Below are 13,670 nucleotides of genomic sequence, written 5' to 3'. Positions count from 1 at the left end.
CACGCTCCTGCCTCCGTACTCCCTCTGGGTCCTGGATGAATGGAAATGACTGAGAACAAATCTGCTCCACACACACACACACACACGCACAAATGCCGGTGGTGAAAGCAGCGCCGTGGAGCAGCGCGCTGGTGTCAATACTAAAACGCACTTACCCTGGGCCATGCGGCGGAAAGGGGGAGGAGTGAGAGATGACAGTAAATCACTAGGGCCCACAAGACATGCAGGAGACACTCAGCGTGTTAGGCTGTTTAGATTAAATCTGCCCGGTTTTCTCTCTCTCACCATCTCTCTCTGTCTCTTTTCCTATCTCTCTCTTTCTCTCTCTCCAGCAATCCAATTATATCCATCGCTTCTGCTGTCCCTCTGCACATCTCTGTGTAGTCTGTGTCCATCTTTCTATCTCGGCCCTATCTTTTTAATCTGTCTCCCTCTCCTCTCAAATCTTCCCTTTGACTCGATTGAACCCTTGTTCTCTCATTACTGTACCTCTTTTCCCCCCTCCAACCTCTTTTGTATCTCTGCTCTCTCTTCATCCCCTCTTTCAGGCGTGTTGAACACACAGGCTGTCCTATGATTTAAACATGTTGGACACTACGCTGCTCAGCCCCTTTGGTGTGTCAAAATAAACATTAGAGCACAGGGGTGCTCTGGCCACAGCGGAGAGGGAAAGTTATATATATATATATATATATATATATATGAGGGAGAAAGTGTGTCGTGTGTTAGAGTGTGTATCTCTGTCCGTGTGTGTGTTGGATGAATTCAGCAGTGTTCTTCCCCATGTTTTCTCTCTCTGTGAGACACTATCTGATTCATCAGCGAGGGCAGCATCTGTTTCTGTTTTATTGTGAGAGAAAAACGTAATTACTAGCAGCACACTTCTTTATTAGCATATGATTTTCCCCTTTGACTGAGAAGCACAGTGGAAATGTTCCCTCTTATCTCTGTCATCTTTTATCGTGTTGAACTTTGCAGTACCCAATGTTTGTTTTAACAGTTTTTTTTCATGATGTCGCAAGTAAGTGTTTTTGCTCTCTCTTTCTTGTTGTACTCACTTGACTCTCCTCTATCGCTGTTCTTTTTTTAGTATTGAAATGTGGGGGCTTTCTCTCATGTTCCCGCTCTCGCTCTTTCCCCTCCCTTTCTCTCTCCATATCAATTCAATTCCAAAGGCTTTATTGGCATGGGAAACATATGTTTACATTGCCAAAGGAAGTGAAATAGATCATAAACAAAAGTGAAATAAGCAATCAAAAATGAACAGTAAACATTACACTTACAAAATCTCTCTCTTTCTCTTCTCCCTCTCCATCTGCCTCCCTCTCTCCAGTATAAGGCTTTTGGGTTATTTTGTTTTTTTACTTAACTCTATTTCTTGAACTACATTGTTGGTTAAGGGCTTGTAAGTAAGCGGTAAGGTCTACACCTGTTCTATTCTGCGCATGTGACAAATACAATTTGATTTGATTGAAATGAGTTGAACAATATCTCAAATCAAATGTTATTTGTCACATGCGCTGAATACAACAGGTGTACTTACGAGCCCTTAACCAACAATGCCGTTTTAAGAAGAATAAGTGTTATAAAAGTATTTACTAAAATAAACTGAAGTAAAACATCAATACAACATTTAAATAAAAAAATAAGAAAATTGAAAATAACATAATTAAAGAGCAACAATAAAATAACAGTAGCTTGCCTATATACAGGGGGGACTGGTACACAGGTTAGTCGAGGTAATTGAGGTAATATGTACATGTAGGTAGAGAAATATCTATCCTATCCATGGCTGCTAGTCTCAGTTTCAGTCCAATCATCACTCCAGGTGGTGTGTGTCAAATGTCCCACTTCAGCAGCCAAGGGTTAAGCCTCTTTCCACCATCAGTTATTACAGCAGGATCTAGATCAAATTTGCACCCATCCACTCTCTCACACACACACACACACACACCCACACCCTTCACCTGGTTGAGCTCACTCTAAACCACTTCTCGTGTTTATCTCCTCCGCTCAGGGCCTGTGTGAGCACTTCAGAGGAACCACAACATTGCTCCTAATGAATCAGTACTGACTGTGTCGAGCCTCTCTCTCTCTTCTCGCTCTCTCTTTATCCCTGACAGGCTTCCCTGTGCCTGGGGAATTACAAGTAACTTTTCTGATAGGAAGCCCTAGACTGACTTGATGGATTCCACACTGATGGATTCCGACAGAGCGTGGCCCTTTTTCAACGTCCGCGGCAGCGGGAAAGGTTTTTCTGGTCAGCTTCCCGTTTCAGGGGGCGTTCTGAAAGCCGAACGATTGACAGGTGTAGCGGTAAAGCCCGGCGACTTTCCCATTGTCTCTCGCAGCTGCGTCCTGCCTGCCACCTTTCGACATCAAGGGGAGAGTGAGGGTTATTAGCCTACCGCCGCGTTGGAGTGTCAGGGAGAGTCAATTATGTCACTGACGAGGAGGGAGGGAAAAAAAAGAGAGCAGCACGGTAAAAGCTTTCTTTCTTCCCAGAGGCTGTGCTTGAATGTTCATGTGATTCCGAGAGCGTGTGTGTGCGTGTGTGTGTGTGTGTGTATGTGTGTGTGTGTGTGTGTGTGTGTGTGTGTGTGTGTGTGTGTGTGTGTGTGTGTGTGTGTGTGTGTGTGTGTGTGTGTGTGTGTGTGTGTGTGTTTGTGCCCCACGCCACTGTATTAATGTGCTGGAGTATGCCAGAGACAATAATTCCCCCTACCAACAACACCTCTCTCCTCCCTCCACCTTCAATAGCTAGTGGAACAGGCCAAAGCCAGCACAATGGGGAACTGGAACCTGAGGGCATCCAGCCTGCAGGTGCAACTGAGGATGAAGAGGTGCCATGAGCATGCTCAGTCCTAATGATATCCGCCGGCGCTTTCTCTCCCCCCCGTCCCTCGGTGAAGAGTCCTGGACCCTGGATTCTCTGTCACTACCTCCTAATGAGGCACAGAGCTTGGCACAAAATGGGCTCTCAATTTCCCTCACACTTCCCACTACTGGGTTGAGTTCAGGGAACTAGGGGACTGGCAATACTTACTCCATGAAGATGTGTAAAGGCGGAGTTGTGAGATGATGTAACATGTAGCCTTTGGTGGGAAATCCTCAATCTTCTCTCATTTCATTTCCCTTGGAAAGTACAGGACCCTGAGGGGGCAAAACATTGAGCTTTGATGACCCCTTTCATCCACTATGTATGAGTCAATATTAATTTTTAAACTGCATTTGAGTCCCATTTCCCACCTGGATGAGTGTTATTTTATGTCAGTGTTTTTCCACATTAATCGTTTACCTTCGCAGTCCTCTTCCAGTGATAAAATTCCCCCAATTTTTCATTGGTCCAGGAAAATCATGTTCATTATTTGTTCTTCCAAGGCCAATAGAGGACACCAACAAAACTTCCCCTTGGGCACTAAGCAACTGGGGAATATGGAACCATAATCGTCTTGTTGTGCAATATGTTGGGTTCTGGTAATTTTGTACAATTGGGCAAGTTTGCTTTTCCTTGTTTATTTTTTTTGTTTGTTTGTTTTTTACTCCAAATACACATACGAACAACAACTTACAGACACACACAAACAATGACTATATCTCATTTGCCCAGACCCACATAATCACATCCCCATCCCTAGTGCCTGCATTATTGGTTGCCACTTGGCCTTAAACAAATTGGTACAATTTATCTCGGTCGCCCATGCTATTTCAATATATAAATAATAAATCATTAGATTTTTCCATTTTGTTAATGATGGCGGATTCATTGATTTCCACGTTTTTGTGATCGAAACAAATTAAGCTTAATTTATACAGCACATTTCAGACATGGAATGCATCGCAATGTGCTTTACAGGAAAAAAATGTATAAAAACAATGAAAATAAAAGCTGAAATATTTACTACACAACAGACATAAGATAAAAACTAAAGAATGACACAAGCTGAATGACTAACAAGCAACCTGAGGAAAATCAAAACTAAAAAGATCTATTTTAAATATGTCCACAGTTTTACCCCCCCCCCCCCCCTCCCCCCCTCAGGCAGGCTATTCCAGAGGCTGGGAGCATAGTAACTAAAGACTGCCTCTCCATGCCTCTTGGTCCTAGGCTTTGGGATAGGTAAAAGGCCAGTGCCAGAGGACCTGAGGGACCTACTGGGTAAATAACTTAAAAGCATGTCTGACATGTATTGGGGTGCACAATCGTGAATTGATTTAAAAACCAATAAAAGAATCTTAAAATGAATTCTAAAACTCACAGGCAGCCAGTGCTTTAAATCCGGTGTAATGCGTGCTCGCCGTCTGGTCGTGGTCAATACCCATGCTGCAGCATTCTGTATGTTTTGCAGTTGACCAATGGCTTTCTTGGGTAGACCAAACAGGAGAGCAGGAGAGCATTACAGGATGAGCATTACATATATGAGTCTCTCTGTATCAGCCTGAAAGAAAAACGGCCGCACCTTGGCACTGTTCCTCAGGTGGTAAAAAAAACTATTTTGGTCACATTCCTAATGTGTGATTCGAAATTGAGTTCAGAATCTAAAATAAAACACCAGGTAAAAAACCTGGGTTGTTATATTCCTTGCCTGTTAATTCAAATGTGCAGCTAGATTCTCTCTCTGTACTTTGGCTCCAACAATAAGTAACTCGATATTGTCTTGATTTAGAGGAGGAAGTTGTGAGCCATCCAAGTATTGAAATCACTAATACAGTTTAATCATTTATCCGTGGAGCTAAAATCCTCTGGTGACACAGGAATTTAAAGTTGTGTATCGTTTGCGTAGCAGTGAAAATCAATACTGCGCTTTCTGATAACTCTGCCAAGGGGTAACATATATACAATGCATTCGGAAAGTATTCAGACCCCTAATGTTACATTACAACCTTATTCTAAAATGGATTAAATGAAAAATGTTCCTCATCAATCTATGCACAATACCCCATAATGACAAAGCGAAAACAGATTTTTAGAAATGTATTACAAGTAAAAAACAGATACCTTATTTACATAAGTATTCAGACCCTTTGCTATAAGACTCGAAATTGAGCTCAAGTGCATCCTGTTTCTATTGATCATGCTTGAGATGTTTCGACAACTTCATTGGAGTCCCCTATGCTAAATTCAATTGATTGGACATGATTTGGAAAGGCACACACCTGTCTATATAAGGTCCCACGGTTGACAGTGCATGTCAGAGCAAAAACCAAGCAATGAGGTCAAAGGGATTGTCCGTAGAGCTCCGAGACAGGATTGTGTCGCGGCACAGATCTGGGGAAGGGTACCAAAACATTTCTGCAGCATTGAAGGTCCCCAAGATCACAGTGGCCTCCATCATTCTTAAATGGAAGAAGTTTGGAACCACCAAGACTCTTCCTAGAGCTGGCCACCTGGTCAAACTGAGCAATCGGGGAGAAGGCCCTTGGTCAGGGAGGTGACCAAGAACCCGATGGTCACACTGACAGAGCCTCAGAGTTCCTCTGTGGGGATTGGAGAACCTTCCAGAAGGACAACCATATCTGAGACTGCACTTGTGAAGGTGGTAATGTCGTTTTAATGGCGTCAGACCGAGGCTCTGCATCTGTCCTCGTGCTCCTAGACCTTAGTGCTGCTTTTGATACCATCGATCACCACATTCTTTTGGAGAGATTGGAAACACAAATTGGTCTACACGGACAAGTTCTGGCCTGGTTTAGATCTTATCTGTCGGAAAGATACAATTTTGTCTCTGTGGATGGTTTGTCCTCTGACAAATCAACTGTAAATGTCAGTGTTGCTCAAGGCTCCGTTTTAGGACCACTATTGTTTTCACTATATATTTTACCTCTTGGTGATGTCAGTTGGAAGCATAATGTTAACTTTCACTGCTATGCGGATGACACACAGCTGTACATTTCGATGAAACATGGTGAAGCCCCAAAATTGCCCTCCCTGGAAGCCTGTGTTTCAGACATAAGGAAGTGGATGGCGGAAATGTTTCAACTTTTAAACTCTGACAAAACAGAGATGCTCGTGTTAGGTCCCAAGAAACAAAGAGATATTCTGTTGAATCTGACAATTAATCTTGATGGTTGTACATTCATCTCAAATAAAACTAAGGACCTCGGCATTACTCTGGACCCTGATCTCTCTTTTGACGAACATATCAAGACTGTTTCAAGGACAGCTTTTTTCCATCTACGTAACATTTAAAAAATCAGAAACTTTCTGTCCAAAAATGATGCAGAAAATGTAATCCATGCTTTTGTCACTACTGCAATGCTCTACTTTCCGGCTACCCGGATAAAGCACTAAATAAACTTCAGGTAGTGCTAAACACGGCTGCTAGAATCTTGACTAGAACCAAAAAATGTGATCATATTACTCCAGTGCTAGCCTCTCTACACTGGCTTCCTGTTAAGGCAAAGGCTGATTTCAAGGTTTTACTGCTAACCTACAAAGCATTACATGGGCTTGCTCCTACCTATCTTTGCGATGTGGTTATGCCATACCTACCTACACGTACACTACGGTCACAAGATGCAGGCCTCCTTACTGTCCCTAGAATTTCTAAGCAAACAGCTGGAGGCAGGGATTTCTCCTATAGAGCTCAATTTTCATGGAATGGCCTGCCTATCCATGTGAGAGACGCAGACTCGGTCTCAACCTTTAAGTCTTTATTGAAAACTCATCTCTTCAGTAGGTCCTATGATTGAGTGTAGTCTGGCCCAGGAGTGTGAAGGTGAACGGAAAGGCACTGGAGAAACGAACCGCCCTTGCTGTCTCTGCCTGGCCGGTTCCCCTCTCTCCACTGGGATTCTATGCCTCTAACCATATTACAGGGGCTGAGTCACTGGCTTACTGGTGCTCTTCCATGCCGTCCCTAGGAGGGGTGTGTCACTTGAGTCACTTATGTGATCTTCCTGTCCGGGTTGGTGCCCCCCCTTCGGTTGTGCCGTGGGGGAGATCTTCGTGGGCTATACTCGGCCTTGTCTCAGGATGGTAAATTGGTGGTTGAAGATATCCCTCTAGTGGTGTGGGGGCTGTGCTTTGGCAAAGTGGGTGGGGTTATATCCTGCCTGTTTGGCCCTGTCCGGGGGTATCATCGGATGGGGCCACAGTGTCTTCTGATCCCTCCTGTCTCAGCCTCCAGTATTTATGCTGCAATAGTTTATGTGTCGGGGGCTAGGGTCAGTCGGTTATATCTGGACTATTTCTCCTGTATCCGGTGTCCTGTGTGAATTTAAGTATGCTTTCTCTAATTCTCTTTCTTTCTTTCTTTCTCTCTCTCGGAGGATTGATGACTCCCAGTCCACCTCGTCATGCTGCGGCTCCAGTTTCAACTGTTCTGCCTGCGGCTATGGAACCCTGACCTGTTCACCGGACGTGCTACCTGTCCCAGACCTGCTGTTTTCAACTCTCTAGAGACAGCAGGAGCGGTAGAGATACTCTGAATGATCGGCTATGAAAAGCCAACTGACATTTACTCCTGAGGTGCTGACCTGTTGCACCCTCTACAACCACTGTGATTATTATTATTTCACCCTGCTGGTCATCTATGAACATTTGAACATCTTGGTCATGTTCTGTTATAATCTCCACTCGGCACAGCCAGAAGATGACTGGCCACCCCTCAAAGCCTGGGAACTCTCTAGGTTTCTTCCTAGGTTATGGCCTTTCTAGCCACCTTGCGTCTACACCTGCATTGCTTGTTGTTTGGGGTTTTAGGCTGGGTTTCTGTACAGCACTTTGTGACATCAACTGGCTTTATAAATAAATGGGATTGATTGATCTGCAGCACTCAAGGCAGTTAACCCATTGTTCCCCGGGCGCCGAAGATGTGGATGTCGATTAAGGCAGCCCCCCGCACCTCTCTGATTCAATCAGGCCTTTATGGTAGAGTGGCCAGACGGAAGCCACTCCTCAGTAAAAGGCACATGACAGCACGCTTGGAGTTTGCCAAAAGGCACTTAAATGACTCTCAGACCATGAGAAACAAGATCCTCTGGTCTGATTAAACCAAGATTGAACTCTTTGGCCTGAATGCCAAGAGTCACTTCTGGAGGAAACCTGGCACTATCCCTACAGTGAAGCATGTTGGTGGCAACATCATGCTGTAGGGATGTTTTTCAGGGGCAGTCCCTGGGAGACTAGTCAGGATCGAGGCAAAGATGAACAGAGCAAAGTACAGAGAGATCCTTGATGAAATCCTGCTCCAGATTGCTCAGGACCTCAGACTGGGGTGAAGGTTCACTTTCCAACAGGACAACAACCCTAAGCACACAGCCAACACAATGCAGCAGTGGCTTCGGGACAATTCTCTAAATGTCCTTGATTGACCCAGCCAGAGCCCGGACTTGAATCCGATCGAACATCTCTGGAGAGAGCTGAAAATTCCCCATCCAACCTGACTGAGCTTGAGAGGATCTGCACAGAAGAATGGGAAAAACTCCCCAAATACCAGTGTGCCAAGCTTGTAGCGTCATACCCAAGAAGACTCAAGGCTGTAATCGCTGCCGAAGGTGCTTCAACAAAGTACTGAGTAAAGGGTCTGCATACTTATATATATATTTTTTTAGTGTTTTTTACATTGGATAAAAGCAGACACACAGAGCTACAAATTGTATATAATACACTGCATTTGAAGAACAATGGGAAAGTAATTATGCTTTGAAAGTTGATAAACTTGTAACTTCACTTTTGAGAAAATGGCCTTTGAATGTTTTGGTATGTACTGGAGAGCTCTTCTTTGTCTACACCCATTCAGCACCCTCTTAAGCTTTAACCCCACCCATCTCTTCAAGGGTTGATCTGAGCATTCTGTCCTAACAACAGTCAAGCACTCAAGCTAACATGAGAGAGCCGTTCACTGACCATTTTACTCACAATGGCAGAGCTGGTTAGGCTGTTTTTATGTTATCCAGAGCGTTGGTGACTGTAACTGTGCTGCTGGCAACAATTTACGCTTAGTTGCCGATGTTTACTGACACCGGCCATATTCAACGGGTGTTGAGCGTTTGTAAATTTGTCAGTTATTCTGCGCTCTGGCACACTGCTAACCAACCAGGTTCAATGTTTTCTAGCTGACATTAGGCTATAACTAGCAAAGCAAATGGCTCTGAGATATGAATAATAAGATCATATACGTAACGTTAGCAAGCCAGCCAGCCAGCTAACATTAGCTAGCTAACAGTACACTTCAAATTAAAACCACTTTCTGTGAAAAGTAAAAATAAAATGTGTAATATCTGAAAATGTAGCTAGTTACCCAAATACATCATGGATGGACGCCTCTCCCTGTTACGGATGCCATGGTTTACCTTAGTTTGAAGATGTAATTCTAAGTAAAGAAAACCATGGCATGTTTTCTCCTTCTCCTTAGCTATCATACTTTAATTGCAATGATTTCAAAACTCTGTCCTCGAGAAAGTGGAGAGCAACAATTATCCAGTTCTACTACGCAATACATTTTTTTTAAAGCAGTGTTAGACAGGATTACCTGCACATACTGACCAGCTCAAATAATGAGCGTGCTATATGGCAGACCAATCTGAACTCATCTCTCGGCATGTCTTTTTCGGACTTTTTCTGAATCTGAACCATCTAGGCTCGTAATTTAACATTTGTATTTGTATTTACAGATGGCATACAAGTCTGTTATTAAGGCACATACAAGTTTGCATGTTCCAGAAGGCAATTCTGTCAGAAAACGCATTTAGATTCTTTTTTAAAGTTTATGTTCAAATGTCTCTTATGAAGTAGTGACCCGTGACATATGCCTAGTTTCCTGAAACGAGTCACAAATCTGATATTTCAGTTTATGTTTAATAATAAGAAAACATTTTAAGCCATTTTATAATAAGGTTGTAACATAATAAAATGTGGAAAAAGTCAAGGGGTCTGAATACTTTCCGAATGCACTGTAAAACTGAACAGTACCGGACCCAAAATCGAACCTTGTGGAACGCCACAGGTGATTAATATTTTCTCTGAGTTATGTTCACCAAGGGTGACAAACTTTTGACCAGTTAAATAGATCCTTACCCAATTTAGAACTGGACCAGAGAGGCCAACCACTTCTCCAGTCTGTCCAGAAGGACATCATGATCAACAGTGTCAAATGAGGCACTTAAATCTAAGAGTACAGAGAGCTGTTTGGCATCTGTTTTGGCTCTAAGATCATTTAACACTTTAACTAAGGCTGTGTCTGTGCTGTGCTGGGCACGAAATCAGATTGGAATTTTTTTAAATGTAGTTGGCACTTAAAAATTATTTTGCTGTTTGAAAAACAATTTCTCAAGAATTTTGCTTAAGAATGGAAAGTTTGAGATTGGCCGAAAATTGCTAAAGAAGAAACTAGATTACTTTTCTTCAGAAGGGGTTTGACCATAGCAGTTTTTAGTGCAGTGGGGAAAGTGACTGTGAACAGGGGGTGATTAACAATAGCTTGCACTTCTTCAGATATGCAATTAAAAACTGTTTTGAAGAAGGTGGTGGGGATAGGATCGAGAAGGCAGGTAGAAGGCATAAGTTATGAAATCACTTTCCTGAGCATGTCTGTGTCAACCAGGGAAAATCAATCCATAGTGCCTTTGCATGGTAGGCTAGGGCACAAATCATCATACTTCTCATCAGGTCTTGCTTGACTGACACCCAGCCTAATGTTGCTTATCTTATCTCTGAAATATGCCACAAACCCATCACATTAAGTTCACATAGGTTTAGGTTTGCGGGGGTAGGATTTATCAGGCCACCAATGGTCGAGAAGAGAACTCTGAAATTATTCTGATTAATAGTAATCACGTTAGAAAACTGAGCCCGTCTGGCATTTCTAATTGCCTTGTTATATATGCCAAGTTGCTCCCTCAGAATATCATAATGGATTTGCAACTTTGACTTTCTCCACTTCCGCTCTGCCTTTCTGCAATTTCTCTTTAACTGATTAGTCTCCTCACTCATCCAAGGGGCCCGCCATTTGAATGTGGCCTTTTTCAATTTTACTGGAGCTATGGTATCAATGGTTGCCCTTCATTTGCTATTAAAGTTATCAACTAAATCATTATAAGAGGAAGGCAGAATAGCATTTCTTAATAATGTGTTATGTATTACCCTATGCTATGGACAACAAGGTAGTAAACAATACACAGTGGTGATCAAATAAAGCAACATCAACAATAGAGGGTATGTCAATAGAAAGCCCCTTGGTAATAACCAGGTCCAGAGTATGGCTGTGGTTATGGGTGGGCCCAGTAGAAAGCCCCTTGGTAATAACCAGGTCCAGAGTATGGCTGCAGTTATTGGTGGGCCCAGTAACATGTTGGATTAAGATGAATAAAGTCAATGGCCTTGGAGTCAGTCTGTTTGTCAACATGAATATTAAAATCACCCAACACAATGATTTTATCATAGTTCTCAAGGACAATAGACAATTGTTCAGATAAATCAGTAAAGAAAGTGGGACAGTGCTTTGGTGGCCTATACAGGGTTATGGCCAGCACTTTTCCCTTTTCTGATAGAGCGTGAAAAGCTGTAGTCTGGGGGGAGGCGTCAATAATAGCTGCAAGTACACTGACAGCCATGTTTCAGTGAGAAACATGCAATCAACCTTCTGCTCAGTAATGAGGTCATTCACGAGAAAGGTTTTACTTGTGATCGCTCTAACATTTAAAAGCGCCATATTAAATGAGTGTGGGCCACTGCCACTGGGGCATCTGCCTCGAGGTAACCAATGGAATAACAACCAAATTATTAATGTCACAACCGCATTTAGTCTCCAATCTATCAGAATGGTAGGAGATGACAGTTTGTATAAACTCGCTAGAAGGCAGAGTTAAAGGAACATAAATTAGGTTACTCACAATAACGATAGTGGCATTTCTACAGGAGTTGATATGAGAAGAGAATCGTCCAGCCCATTGGGTATCTCACTACATCCCCATGTGCCATGTCTTGAAATATGCAGACAGACGGATTAAAGTTAAGTTTACATTGGAATACTTCTGACAGCCAACTTTCTAGCTCCGTCCATAACTTTTGGACTTTATAGCGTTCCTAGAAAACACGGATTATTGAATCATTATTAGTTTTACACTTAAGACATGACTGCCAATGTGCTGTGGAATATATGAATTTTGTCTCTTGCATAATAAATTCTATACATTTGTTTATACTGGATTGGCGAGATGGTGCCAACAGAGACGGCTGCCTCGCTTCTAGTTCTTACAAGCATTTTGCTACCCCCGCAATAACATCTATTAAATATGTGTATACAATTTGATTTGATTAAGAGTACATTTTCGTTAACTGTAATTTTGTTACTTATGCTCCAACTTTCCCTGCATCTTGTGCCAACATTAGTTCTTTTTCAATCTTGGTTCCAATAGTTAAACATTTTTCTAAGAGATTGTTAGTTGGATATGCTCTCTGAAAGGATTTGTATATCTTCCCTATCATATAAACATCCTTTTCTGACTCAAATCCAGGCTGTATCACATCCGGCCATGATTGGGAGTCCCATAGGGCGGCGCACAATTGGCCCAGCGCCGTCCGGGTTTGGCCGGGGTAGGCTGTCATTGTAAATAAGAATTTGTTCTTAATTGACTTGCCTAGTTAAATAAAGGTTAAATAAAATAAAATAAATCAATAAAAATAAGGTTCCCTCAAGGTTACTCTGATGTCCGAAAGATTTCAAATCGAAATTTCATGATATTTAACTTTTAAGTTGCATATATTTGAAACTATTGGTCAGTCCAAAATGTATTTTTAATTCTGTCATGGAAATAAATGTATTTTCTGTTACCAAGTCATTTACGGTTTCTATGCCTTTAATTTTCCAAACTTGCTTTTCCATTAACTGCTGTGCATCCTTTCCAGTGGACCATTGATCATTGTGCAGTCAGGTTTTTCCCCTGTACCAACAGTCATATTAGTGGTCTGATGTGATGATGTCATTTACAGGAAGTGGTGTGAATCATCGCTTCTTCTTATACTGTAGTTTACTTGAAAGGGTGTGGAGTGTAGGTGTGTCCTACCACAAGGATCAGGTGAGTTACTAACACCTTTTGTTCCTGTCTTTCTCCTTCTCTCTCTCTGTGTGTGTGTGTGTGTGTGTGTGTGTGTGTGTGTGTGTGTGTGTGTGTGTGTGTGTGTGTGTGTGTGTGTGTGTGTGTGTGTGTGTGTGTGTGTGTGTGTGTGTGTGTGTAAATGGCACGTACCCCTTTCTCACAGCCTCTGAACAATGGAGAGGGCACAGTTCACTGTCTACTCTCTCTACACCTCAGAAAACTCAGAGGATATGCTATATCCCAGACAAACAAGTAATCTCAAAAATGACTTGTTTTGTCAATGTTTGTTATGTCAATGATCTGTTGTTGCACTCTTGGGATGGATAGTTTGTGACGATTGTGTATCTCAATCAAATCAGCCAATTGTCCTAGTTCTTAAATTGTCTCTGCGTTTAAATTGTCACGAATTAAGGATTATTTCACCTCACCCCAGCACAAGTAATCGTGACCCCTCCCCGGCTTAAGACATTACATTGAATAAGAGGATGGATTTATTGATCAATCTAGACCCGAGGGATAAGTATTATGTCGTGGCCGTGTGATGATGTTGACACTCCTGTTGCCAGTGACAGCTCCTCTGCTCCAATATGTGAGGGCTGGGGTGGGGGACTCAGCCTTGCAGGCCAGCT

This window comes from Salmo trutta, chromosome 34 (genome assembly GCF_901001165.1).
Source record: "Salmo trutta chromosome 34, fSalTru1.1, whole genome shotgun sequence".
Lineage (NCBI taxonomy): Eukaryota > Metazoa > Chordata > Actinopteri > Salmoniformes > Salmonidae > Salmo > Salmo trutta.
The sequence above is the reverse complement of the archived record's forward strand: the minus strand, read 5'-3'. Positions refer to the sequence as shown.